The 13107-nt window shown below is 41.5% G+C and overlaps 1 protein-coding gene across 1 annotated transcript in view; it reads left to right on the top strand.

Annotated features, from left to right (window-relative positions):
* The first annotated feature begins 2306 nt into the window (after positions 1-2306).
* sox6 (SRY-box transcription factor 6) overlaps positions 2307-13107 on the top strand; it is a 133827-nt gene continuing 123026 nt past the window's right edge. Inside the window, 1 exon segment of the mRNA XM_018684989.2 lies at positions 2307-2753. The gene's annotated coding sequence lies outside the window, so the exon portion shown is untranslated.

The raw sequence follows: 13107 nt of genomic DNA, 5'->3' as shown, positions 1-13107 counted from the left end.
GGCGCATGAGACACGTCAAACACACATTTCAGTCCGGGTGGTGAGAGAAAAGTCCGCTACACTCACATCACTTATCACTGTGTGAGAATCATCATGCATGGATCTGAAAAACACAGTGTCAGGTTGTTACAGGGTTATTTATAATTTCACCACACGGAGGTGTTTCATTGTTTCTGTAGATAAAGTTGGCGACAGGTTTTAGATTCAGAGTTTTACATTATTGAATCTCAGGAGGCGCTCAAGTTCAAAGTGAAGTACAGAAAAAGTTGCTTTCCTAAAGGTAAGCTCTTTCTTTCTTTCTTTCTTCTTTCTTTCTTTCTTTCTTTCTTTCTTTCTTGTCCCATTTTTCCTTCAAGAAAATTTCAGCAGGAAAATGAACACAGTGCAGAATGTGCGGCCCTGTGAACAAGAAGTAGAATAAGAGGAGACTTAAAAACTTGGAGCAGAAAGGAAATGAATAGATGCGAACTAAAAGCGGGCGCTGCTGCTGCTGAACATCGCGATGCTCTTCGTATGAAGGAGATGTGAAGCGTTTTTTTACTTCACCTTGGACAAAAAGAAAGTGTGGCGCACAAGAGACTGGGGCCGGTGCGATGCTGTGGATGACTTCTCTCTCTCTCTCTCTCTCTCTCTCTCTCTCCTCTCTCTGTTTCTCTTTCTATGCCTCTCCTCCCTCTTTAGCTCTATGTGACTCTGCAGTTAACAATCAGAATTTCCTCCTGCTGTCTAATCTCTTTGTAAGTAACTTTCCTCTTCTTATTTCTTATTGTGTGACTCATGATGTTCTGCTGTTCTCACACTTATGACATGTTGTATAACGGACAGAGAGTGGGATGAGTGCTGTGATGTATATTGGGTCTTTATGTCTTTTTTTGCCTTTTTTTCCCACTAAATGCTGCTGTTGATTTATAGATAACAACTTTTCCCTCTCATCTGTTTCGCTCCTCTTTCGGGTTGTTTTCCTGATCCACGCGCGGTTCTACTGAAATTTCTTTTGTGTGTGTTTGACATCTGCGGGCCTCCTTCAAACTCAGCTGATCATTTAAAACATATGCTGGTGTAATACATTTAAGTGTCTCATTGTAAAAGCTTCTGTCTTGGCGAGTGATCGCAACCTGTGGGCTGAGCTGATTTCATTTCAGATGCCAAAGGGCTTTTCTGGGATCTGTTTTAAATCATATCACAGGATTTATTGAAGTCAGTGTCATTGGTCTGACATAATATTCACTGAGTGAGCATTATCAGCACCGATGCCTAATATTGATGATTGTAGTTATAGCTTATAGCCTCATAAGATTTTTTTTTAATACAAAAACTAAAACAATTAAATGTATCAGTCTCTGAAAGTTCGAGTTTAATGCTGGAAAATAACATTTTCTCTCATTACATATTTTTAAATAATTACGCACTGAAAAATCATATCTCTAAAATCGCTGTTAATTTAAATTGTATGACTTTCAAAACTGATCATGTCGCCAAGATAAGTCTTTTATTTTGCCTTTCTTTTATTGTGTGCCATGTTCTTTAAATGCAGCCTAATAATTCCTTTATCTAACAGGCTGGTAAGGCAGTGTGAAAACAAGAAGATAATAAAATAACGCTTTGCATGACGAAACGAGTGGATATGTTGAAGGTAGGTTTTATAGGATAATCTATCAAATTAATTATTTGAAAATAAGGTGAATGATGTGACTTCGACTTGATGAAATGTGCAGATATCTGAGGAGAAGCTGCAGATCTCTGGATGGTGTGTAAATCACAAATTCTCCCTGTTTCTTCAACGAGAAGCTAAAAAGTCATAAGAAAGAACAGGAGCCTGGTGTTAGTGTATTTTAGGTGCTGATTGAATTTATGCAAATAAATGCTGTTGTATCACACACGTCTAAACTAGTCCCCGAGCTCTTTAGCCTCTTACAGTGTTTCTCTCACCTGCTCTCATTATCTCACATCAGCTGCGGTGTGTTTCCCCCTCAAAAACGGTGATTTTGAAACACTTTCGTTGAAGTTGGAAAAGGTCAGCGCGTTATTTGTCTTAAATAAATAAGAAAAAAGTGGCGCTAAAGGAAAAGTGGAGCATCTCTTGAAGGGAAACTTTGCAGTCAGTCGCTGTGTAGCCTGTAAGTGATGTTCATTTAAGTAAGCTTATTAAACTGACTAAACTGCGGGCAGTAACTACCATCCTCCCTCACTCCACTTTTATTTCACCACAAATCTCTCTCTCTCTCTCTCTCTCTCTCTCTCTCTCTCTCTCTCTCTCTCTCTCTCTCTCTCTCGCATCTCTTGTCTGGGAGGGAGGGAGGAGGGGGGAGTCCTGCCTCTTTGCCTTCCTCAGATCAATGCCCTGGCCACTCACTTTCTGATGTTGCACGACGGGAAATGCTTTGAATACTTGCGACATGGCTGCGCGCATTGATTGCCAAGATTGACAGCAGCTCTACCCATCGTCTTCTCTTGTCTGAGTGAGGGAGAGAGCGAGAAAGAGAGAGAGAGAGAGAGAGAGAGAGAGAGAGAGAGAGAGAGAGAGAGAGAGATAAAGAACAGGTAGGCGAACAAACAAAAGGCACTTGTAGTTTTGGACAGCTGAACTTCACAGAGTAACACGGGATCCCCCCTCCTCGCGTAGTAGCCGCGTGTTAAGTTTTCACTCAACAGATAGCTGAGAGATCATTTTCTACAAAGTACAGCCGAGTCTAGTTGTCTTCACGCACGGGAAAGGACGCACGAGTATCTTCTCCACGGCTCGGATCATCAAGGTAAACAACACGTTTACTTTTTCTTTTTCTCTCCCCCTAACGCTGCTCTGTGTTGTGTCCCTGACATTTTCACCTTGTGTTTTATCGCTGATTCCCTAAAAGTCGACCGCGCTGTCAGTGAAACGTTCCGGCGCGTTGCGCGTCTTTTTCTACCGTAAAACAATTTCAGAAAGTGGCGTATGTGTTAAGCGCGCGCGGGTTGGTGAGTTTTCGTAACACGGAGAGCGACTGTCAAACTTTAATTATCGCGATTTATTTGATGCGTCGCGCTTTCGCCAAAACAAGCGAAGTGCAGCGGAGACGGGAGAGTGCACGGCGCGTTTTACGTGCGGACTCGGAATCATCTCAGAATCAGTAAAACCCCCAGCGCCTTTACTCAGCATCGAACTTTACCAGAACCGAACTCTGCAGCGACCCTGACCCGTCGTTTGAAGGTTTGAAATCACCCTTTTTTCTTTGTTTATTTCAGCAGCGTGAAGCCGAGCGAGCGGACACAGGCTGCTCAGCGCGAACTGCAGCGTTAATAAGACCAACACGGTCTGTCCGTCACCGACAACATTTTCACCAAACTGTTAAAAACCTGGTGATTCCTGCTCAACTGTGACATGTTTAAAGGCTGGCGCTGCGTTAGTGTCTCTGTTTACATGTCCCGTAACTTTCTTGTGCTGGTGGCAGTTTCACTTCTGTCCACAAAGCGGTACCATTCATTGACAACGACGTGCGTCCTGGTAGGTTTCCTGTCTCTGCATGTGAGGTGAAGTTTTATGTGAAGCTTTTCGCTCATGTCTCATTATACCTTTTCTACATTCCAGGACTCTTTACCCTGAAAACTGCTTCTGCTGTCTGTAGATTATTTTTTTTCTCTCTGATTTTTTTTATGTCAGAGGCTCAAGAGTTTCTGGCCCCCGTGTTAGGCTGGGGAATTTTGCTCTTCCTTAACTTTCTCGAGAGGTCAGGGGAATTGACCTCTAAAGAATGCATAAGCCATAAATTAAATTCAACAATCGCAAGGCTTGTCCATTTAGAGGAGATGTACTTGAACAGACACTTTTTCCATTTAAGCCGAAGAGCTCTCAGAGAAGCTCGGCGCTCCCGGACTGAACACACTCAAGTTCTCTTCTTATGAAAAGTGCAAATGTGCTGAATAAGGATTGTTTTCTTGCATTTTATCCGGTCAATGCCTTTTATTTATTCCAAAAATTAACCAGGCCTCAAAATAGAATAATTATTGTTGTGATATTTTTTAGAGAATAACATAAACTTTGCTCATTTTTAGAGTATTTGGGAAACCACTTAACATTTTTCTGATTATTTTTAGGGAAATATTTATGCTGCACAGACTTCATCATTTATTTTCCAGGTTTATCACAAATGGAAGAAAAGTAAAATATCACTGAAAAAGAAATGATGAGCAGCGCCGGAAACGTCCCCTCATTTAAAGATGATTTCCAAAATTAGACGCAGAAAGCAGCCTCCTGAGGACGCATGATAATATTTTAATTAGAGGAGAATCAGCCGTGACAACACTGTCAACGCTTTCAACTCCATTTATACTGCTGTGTCTTTGTTGTATTTATTAAACGCTGACTACCTGCGTTTTTATGACCTCACAAAAAACACACCTGTGGCCAATTAATGAAATCACAATTATCTCCCGCCTCTTCTTTCCTTAAAGCTCCTCAAGCAAAAACTACATCCTCGGCTAAATCTCTCCAGTGAAGAAAAGCAAGATAAATATAAAAACATCTGTTCCTCGCGGTGTCGGAGTAAAAAAGTTTGATCCTCGTGGTATTTCAGTTTTGAACAGTTGCTCTCACATGTAGCTGCGGAGACGCAGGTTGCCTCATAAGGTAAGGCGGTTCTGGCGGACCAAACGCGAGCCTAACTGGCACATTTATAATTAGACTGGCCATTCAGCACATTGTCCTGATTGCTATACAGGGACACTCGGGCTCTGTCTCTCCGTCAGAGTTTGTCTGTGACGGCTGGTGCAGCTCAGCGTGTCGCTCACCAAAAAGAGCGAGAGAGGAAAAGAGTGAAAAGCGGCTTCACAGCCCTTTGATGCCAAGGAACCGCACTTGGCTCCTGTTTAACATCTCTCACTTATTTTTCTTTGCACAAGGGAACTACCGGCATCTTAATTAATCACCTTTCTCCCCTGTGCACCTCTTTGCAATTGTTACATGCAACTTGAATGTGCTTGTTAATAGGTGAAATAACCTTATGTGTTAAAATAATTAGTCAGTGTGATCCCTTCAAATAATATCTGCTGTTTTATGGCCGGGGCAGATGTGCTTTGCCTTTCACTTTAATTACAGTCGATTTAAACATTAATAAAAAAAACTAAAGTCTGGCAATTTGTTGGTGCGTGACACTCAACCGAACTGTAGGCAGTAATTCATATTTATCATGTTTCACACTGACTGGCATCTCGCACATTCTCTGTATTTTCAAGGACTAATCTGCGGGTGGATCTCGGGGTGACTTTTTTTTTTTTTTTTTTTGAGAAAAAAGGAGCATTTCCCACCTGGACTCAGCGTAAAGATTTTTAGTCTCGCTGACGCTGATGTGCCAGTAAGTTCAAAAAGATTTTTTTAGGGACTTCTCATTTTTTTGGCATGGAGGAGAGAAGCCACCCGGCTCACTTGTCTAAACATATCCTGCACTCTGTCCAAGTCCAATGTCTCCCTGTGTTGCAAAAGCAACTTTGCTGCTGAGAATCTTTTTTTTCTCTCTTCATTATTACACATTGCAGTAAGAGCAATTTTTAGTTTGTTTTACTGAGCAGAGGAGAAATGTTGTGAATGAGCCACTCATAGAATTAGTTTAGAGTAAGTGCCACGAGCTGAATTTTCCTCGTAGCTCTACTTTTAACTGTCCTCATCATCTACAGGTAGGATTTGTTTATACTAAGCTCTTGTGCCAGCAATTAGTGGGATCAAAGGAAGAGCAGAAGAAGAAAGGGACAGAGAAGGAGGGAGGAAAAGAGAGAAGGAGGGAGGGAGAGAGTGAAAGGGGAAGGGTTGCAGACAGATATGTGCTTTACGTGATGTTGTTTGAATATTTTTCTATATCTTCTCATATGTGCACGTTGATCATTGATTATGCTTCTGGTTGATGCTTTTAACTCCCAAGGTGAACCTGGTCATTTTCAGTTGACAGCAAGTGTTGTTTACTGGGGATTTTATTTTAAGTTTGACTCAACTCAGAAGGAAAAATACCAAAGTACCTGCATCAGTGGTGATCTCTGTATTAGTCACTGTAAAATGTTATTTTATTTCACGGCTTAAAAAAGAAAAATCAGGGGTTATTTATCGTTAAGCCACACACTGATGCAAATAAAAGTGCTGGTTTGTGTAGGTTTCGTTTTACGGCCTTGCTCTTCTGCTAACAGTTGAACCCGGAGTGTATTCCCCTGCAGGGAATTACAGGATTCTTTAATGATATTACAACCAATTCCAGCTCATGATAAGCTGATTTCACAGTTGGGAAAAAACATTCTTACACTGACAAAATTTTGCAACCGAGATATAAATAATGGTGAAGTGCTGTTATTTGCAGACTGAGCACTGTTACAGACAGTTACTAATAATATGTGTAATACTGTATGTAGATTATTTCATACAAGGTCAGAGCAGTGAAGAGGCTGCACCAGTCTCTGTATCAAGGGTCAGCCTTGATATTTTTATGAAATTCTTAGATGGAAAAGCGTTACTCTTTTATTGTTGTAGTGTGTGTGTGAGTGAGTGAACCACTGTACATCCTAGTATGCATGCATGCATGAATGATACATTTGCTCTCCCAGATATTTTATGAGAGTGCCATCACTCCTGACATGGATAAACACCACAGTTGATTTTGATTTGAAACATCAAAATCCAAAAAGCCACTCTGTCTCTCCCCACCAGATGTCATTTAGACGGCATAACTGCGACCTTACACGTAGCATTATCTTTCCATACACACCGTGTTTTACAGAAAGAGCTATTTTGTGCCGAGTGACAGGACGCTGCCGGGGTGTGGGCAGGGGGAGTGAAGCTAAAGAAGGGAGGAGTGGGGTAGGTGGGGAGGGGGGTTGGGGGTTGGATGTGCAGTGCACAGGTACTAGTCTCCCTCTCTGAGTGGTAGAGGTGGTGGAGGTAGTGGCTGAGACCTGATGATAAACAAGATGAGAGGAGGTAAACAACAGCAGGCCTGGTAAAGGTAGAGGAGGGGGGCAACAGAAGGGTGGAGGACGGCAGGAGATAATAAATGTGGCAGCACATGTTGTGACATCTGTCTTTCTAAGTGTTATCTAATTTGCTGTAGAATATTTCAACAATGATCAAAACTGATGGGAATATGCCACAGCAGTGTTTTTTTTTTTTTTTTTCTATTTTGAAATGTGTTCCCTTCAACAAGAAGTTTGTGACAAGTTAGTGACATGTCATTTCTGTCGTGATGCTTAATTTTATTTCACGGGACACTGTGGTTTGGCATAGCACAGTGTTATGTATAATGAATGCGTGCATGCAGTGACAGAGAACTCGCCCTCCTCTGTGCACCAAAGTAGCATTTGGCGGGGTAGATTGGGGTTTTGACGACAGCGTTCTCCGTGGCTTAAAGGAAGCAAACACAGTGCATTGGTCTTGTATTCAGATGAAATGGATTTGTGCTTGTACAGGAGGAAATTGCAGCTTTTCTCTGTCTGCACCATTGTTACTTCTTGTAGAGGAGAAATACTGATGAAACCAGTGGTCAACTGAGTCATCAAGAGCAGACAGTGGGGCATCACCTCCACCAAGTCACCATCTTAAATGAAAAGCTGCGAGAAATCGGAGCCAGACACATTAATAGGAGATGGTGTAAAACACCTATGTAATATAGCAGCTGTTTGAAAAAAAAACCCAAAAAACAAAAAGCATCTCGAGCTTTTTCTTTTTGAATTTCATCCAGCTCTGACTGTTAATTTACCACAATCTGACAGAGTGTTTTAGGAGAGAGTGTTTCCTTGAACACTGGTTCGTCTAATGTCAAAGATTAAACTTGAGTACATGTAATTTCTTTTTTTATTCTGAAACAACTAGAACATATGTGTGCTAACACTTACTGAACATCAACAAGGGCAGGGGCAGTTTTTTTCTGCTCCATTAGAGCTCTGTGTCCCTGTGGCTGCTGTAAGTGAACAGTATTGCTAACATTAAAGGATTACAGATGAAAAAAAAATCTAAATATGTGTATCTTCACAGGAACTGTATAATTGCACAAGTAACCTAAGTGGCCCATTTTGATCTGTATCATTCACTCTCCCACCGAATATGTTTTTCTCAAAATAATTGCTCCATAGCATAGTTATGCATAATTAACTTTGACTTCAAAATGCAACAGTCTGGGCTATGGTAAGTAGCCTGTGTTGATTTTTATTTTTTTTAAATCACACATTAATATGTAGAATTAATTGGAGGGGCCTTGGTGGCCGTGTGTTTCTGACACAGGTCTGGGACTGTAATCAGGTGGAGGAATTAGTCGGGCTCATTGTTTTTTATGAATCAGATGAAGATTTGTACAGTGGCTGTGTGAAGATGGTTGCCTTTATTTCCATATCAAAGAGGCACACAGTGCAGCCGGGCAGTAATTAAAATGTGGTGGATTTTGGAGTCCCTGTGCATGTACACACACACAGGCATAGGGACACATGCACACACACACACCACCCTCTCTCTCTCTCTCTCTCTCTCTCTCTCTCTCTCTCTCTCTCTCACATACACACACACACACACACACACACACACACACACGGAGCATATGGACCAAGGCTGAGAACTGTCAGGTTGTGTGAAAAGAGTGCAGGTGGTTGAAACTGAATTTTAAACAAACACTCATGTCGCTTCATGTTCCTTTTGCAGACATTTGGGTACAGAATCCAAAGCCCGTTAAAAAAACACAAGTTAGTTTTCTTTCCCTTTCTTTTTTCATGGCAACCATTTTGTTAGCTACAGTTTGACGGAGTCGTACATTAATTATTATTTTTTTCACTTTGACTCAGTAGCAGCTTTCACTTACTGCAGCCGCACTAACCTCTCGTTTTAGTCACATAGAAATTATACTATCTATTGACTTCTTATGAACATATGTACATATACAGTCTATATATAGTATGTGTGTGTGTGACCTTGCTGCAGAATGCTGAGATTCTTAAAAAAAGAAAGAGAGAGAGAAAAAGAAGCTATGATCTTTTGCCCCGAGTGATTTCTGCTCTACTAGAATCGGAGAAGCTCTGAAGACCCAAGATTGTGTCTTGTGAGTGAACAAGGGAAAAGAGATTAGTGTAATGTGGGATTTTGCGCCGCTCTCACACAAAAGCGTCACAACAAGCCTTTTCCTTGTGATCCCCAACATTGTGTTTGGATCAGACCATCCCTTGGGCAAGTCACTGCCTTGGAGGAAGTGTTAAAGGACTCCATGAAAATATCACTTGATCCAGCATGGGCAGCTGTGACGACTCAAAGCCTTCATGTAAATATAATGTGAAGACGACCTTAAACCTCACTTTCTAATGAGGGAAAAGGCACTAAATTATGGCACCTAATTTAAATGTCTTATTTCTTATGAATAACTCTATTGCAGAAAGAATCCCTCATCAATTATTTCAACATTTGGGTTTGAGCCATAAGGATGTAATCAGTCAATCCCTTTGTGATTTAAAAATCCAATTTTTTCAAACTTTATGTACTCCATAGTGTTAGAGAGCAGTAGTTATTTTTGAATCCAAGTAACACAAGTCTCCACTGCCTGTAAAAGCTGAACGATTAGACATTATCCAGTAGGTGGAGGTTGACAGCCAGCTTGGTATCTGCCAGCTTGATCTGACATGAGATGTAAAATATGCTCCATAGTTATGACTAATCCAGCCAATCTGGCTTCTCTGCTCTGCAGTCCAGCCTTTAGGATGCTGGGAGCCGTTTTGTTGGCACACAACTGTTTTCAGATCAGACTGGCAACTCAGTTTCTGAGGGCATATTAGTGCATGTGCTCGTGCGTAGTGTGTGCAGGCTAACGCTCGAGCGATTTTTGATGTGAACACATGAAACCATATGTTGTCTACTTTAGCATGTGCTGAAGTGACATGGCCATGATGAGCAATCTAACCATAATGTGGCCCTTCCATCCTTGATGCAGAGGGTTGATCCAGATATTTGGCTTCTTCAGTTTGGTTAACAAGTGTGAGTCAAGTATAAATACAATACCAAAGACATGACTTCATCAAGAAAACCTCCACCATGTAATTACACAAATGCAAAAATGACCTGAGACACTATATCTTGCATATTTGCAGTCATTTAAAATGTGGATTAAAAGCTCAGTTCAGCTCTAACTTGTTCATTTCATTACATTTTTGAACACAAGCCTCACAACAAAAACATACTTGGTCTTTGCTGCCACCGAATTTCAAGCTCTCCAGATAGAGTGTGTCAGCGCTCCCGGGTGGAAACAAATACTGATCAACCACTTGCATCATGGAGCAGCTACTGTGACATCTAAAACAGGCGAGGAAGTTATGGAAAAGAAAGGACATATTGGGCCAGAAATCAGATTCTCAACAGTTTTTCCTGTGGAAAATGCTTCTGTGCGATGCCAAAAATAAATCAAAGTGACAAAGAGGGAGGGTGGGGGAATAGATGGAAAGGGTCTTGTGGCTAAAGTTCTGATGAAGTTAACCATAGCATCTCTTCTTGCCCAGGTCTTTTGTTTCCTCTCTGAGTAATTCCTTTTTACACTGACTTGGATGTGTTACAAGGCTTTGCCCTTAATGTGCATTATGAGAAAATGGCTTCAGCAGACTCGACCACAAGCTTTCTCTTGGTCTCTGTCTTTCTTTCGCTCTCTGTCTGTCTTTGTTATCCTCTCTCTCTCTCTCTCTGAGAAAAGGGAGGGGGTGTTTAGGCCCTGTTGCTGAAAAGATGGGCTAAGAGCAGATTTTCTGTGACTTTCTAAGACTAAAGACTCTGCACAAATAATGATGTTAGTGTTCATGTTGCATCAGACCTGTCTGATGGTGTGCAAGTAGATCAAACTTCTCTTTTAGTCTTAAGAAATTGATTTTTCTCCTGACCAAACGCATGGTGAATTTTTCACGTGGAAAAAATGCACTATTTTCGAGGTGGTCAAGAAAAGTTTTTGTAGTTATCGGTCGGTAGTGTGGAAGTAGCACAGTTTCCTACCATCACTGGCGTTCGACTATCCATCTACTTGTACCAAGATATAACCATAACCATAGTAGAGATACTAATACTGGAAAAAAAAATCTACTTTTAGCTTAACCCATCAAGAAAAAGAAAAATCAAATTTCAGTTAAGTCATCTGCTCCTTCTTTGAAGGTCGATGAATTAATATACATACTTTAGAAACAACTGCCGAATGCGGTGGAGACATCTCGCCCAGGCTGTAATTGCACCTAAGAAAGCTCTGATTGGCTCGGCTGCACATTTATAAGCAAAGTGCAGCTACAGTGAGGAAAACCCAGAAAGCTGGACTCACAGCTCAGAGAATAAAGCCAAAGAAAGAACCGACTGTGATAATCACTTTCTTGAATGGGACTAAAAAAGAGAAATCTGCTGAAATGATAGAGAAAGCCTGTGGTTTGGCCCATGCAGTAAATTTCCCATGAGCCTCTTTGACAATCTAAGGGGATAGCCACTCTGGCACACGCCACCCGCCCACATACAATACACACACAAAGACACACACACACACAAACACAGAGTCGCTGTTTCTGCCAGGCAGTACGGGTGTAGAAACCTCTGGGAGAAGGCTGGTCTGAAGGAGGGTGATTGACAAGAGGAGGGAGAGGACTACACTGAGGAGGACGGGAGGGGCTGTCCTGTTTGAGAAACAGTACCACTCGTTCTTTTTTCCACTTGACAGAACAGTCTGTAAAATCTACCAAAACTTTGCTGAGGAGAGTGGAATGACATTGTGGAACAAGTATTAAAGAGTAAAAATGTTCAGATTTTGAAAAAGAAAAAAGATGGATCTTTTACTTTAGCTGAAATATTATGTGACCACAATTAATGACCTTGCAGACTGCACACAAATATACACAAATGACTTCAAAACTCTCCCTCCTACGCATCTTGTTCATATGCAACTAATTTGCAAAAGCGATTTACGTTCGCTGTCAAAAGCTTGTTCGCAGAGTAACATTTTTATACCGCAGTGTACAGTCAAAGGGTGGAGGTCAGGGTGGATGGCCAGGCACATGACTTTCACGCTGGAGACCGGGGTATGCATCCCATCAAAGTTGACTTTTTTTAATATTTGCCATGCTCACGATGTTTCTCCTAACCTTAACGAAGTGTTTTAGTTTCCCAACCTAAACCATAATGTACTTAGCGTGACCGCAGTGTTTCCCTAACTCTAACCAAGCGCTTTGAGTTGCCTAAACACAACCATGAAAAAATTTAATTATGCTTTAGCTGCAAGGAGTGTATTCTGTAGTGAAAACAAATTAAAAAGCATTGACGGTAAACTCTTTGCAGCAAAGTTCAATGAAAAGGTTTCTCAAGAAAAATCTCCTGAAAAGGATGAAAAAAAGAACAATGAATAAAAAGATACATTATAAAAAAAAGACACTATTGGACTTAACCATCACAATCAGATGTCTGCTCATACATAGGCGCATGCAGCAGGGCCATGGTTGTTTTGTGTGTGTGTGTGTGTGTGTCAGAAAGGAGAAAGGCTTTATGTCCTTGGTTAGGGGTGGGGTTGAGGGTAAACTGGGGAGGTACAATGTTCCTCCTCATCCTCAGCAAAGCTAAATTTATTGGTTACCATCTGCAGGGTGGAGGAGTTTGGGTTGTGGCCAGGCCAAAGAAAGGCTTCTAATTAAACAGTCATCATTATCAACTTGCGGTCGGTGATCATCATCCCCAACACTGGTTCTCCAAGATGAACATGGAATCATTGAGGCTTTCCTTGAAGCCCATGCTGGACTGAATTAGAACAGAAGAAACAGAGGAGAAAAGTGCTAGCGAGAACGTTTTTTTTTTTTTCCCCTCTCTTGGCAGAACAGACAGCATGAGGCCCTGTGCCATATCCACTCAGGTTTAAACAATTACCCGACATCAGAGAAACCAGTAGAGCCTCAGTGCTGGCACAACTGTCGTGCTTTTGCCTGCTGTACTTCAGTCCATGGTTTCAGACATGGCCAAGTGTCACATGTAAGCGGAGCTTTCGATAATTTCAATTAGTGTAAGAGGGTGTGCCTGCAGTATCTGTATCACTGCTGCTGGAGGAGCGTTCCTTTGAGGTTGACAGCCCCTTAATATAGTATTTCATGGTTTGATGTGTGAGTGACACAGAAGCGCTCCAAGAG

Source organism: Lates calcarifer, linkage group LG2, assembly GCF_001640805.2.
Source record: "Lates calcarifer isolate ASB-BC8 linkage group LG2, TLL_Latcal_v3, whole genome shotgun sequence".
Classification (NCBI taxonomy): Eukaryota; Metazoa; Chordata; class Actinopteri; family Centropomidae; genus Lates; species Lates calcarifer.
The sequence above is the reverse complement of the archived record's forward strand: the minus strand, read 5'-3'. Positions and strand labels throughout refer to the sequence as shown.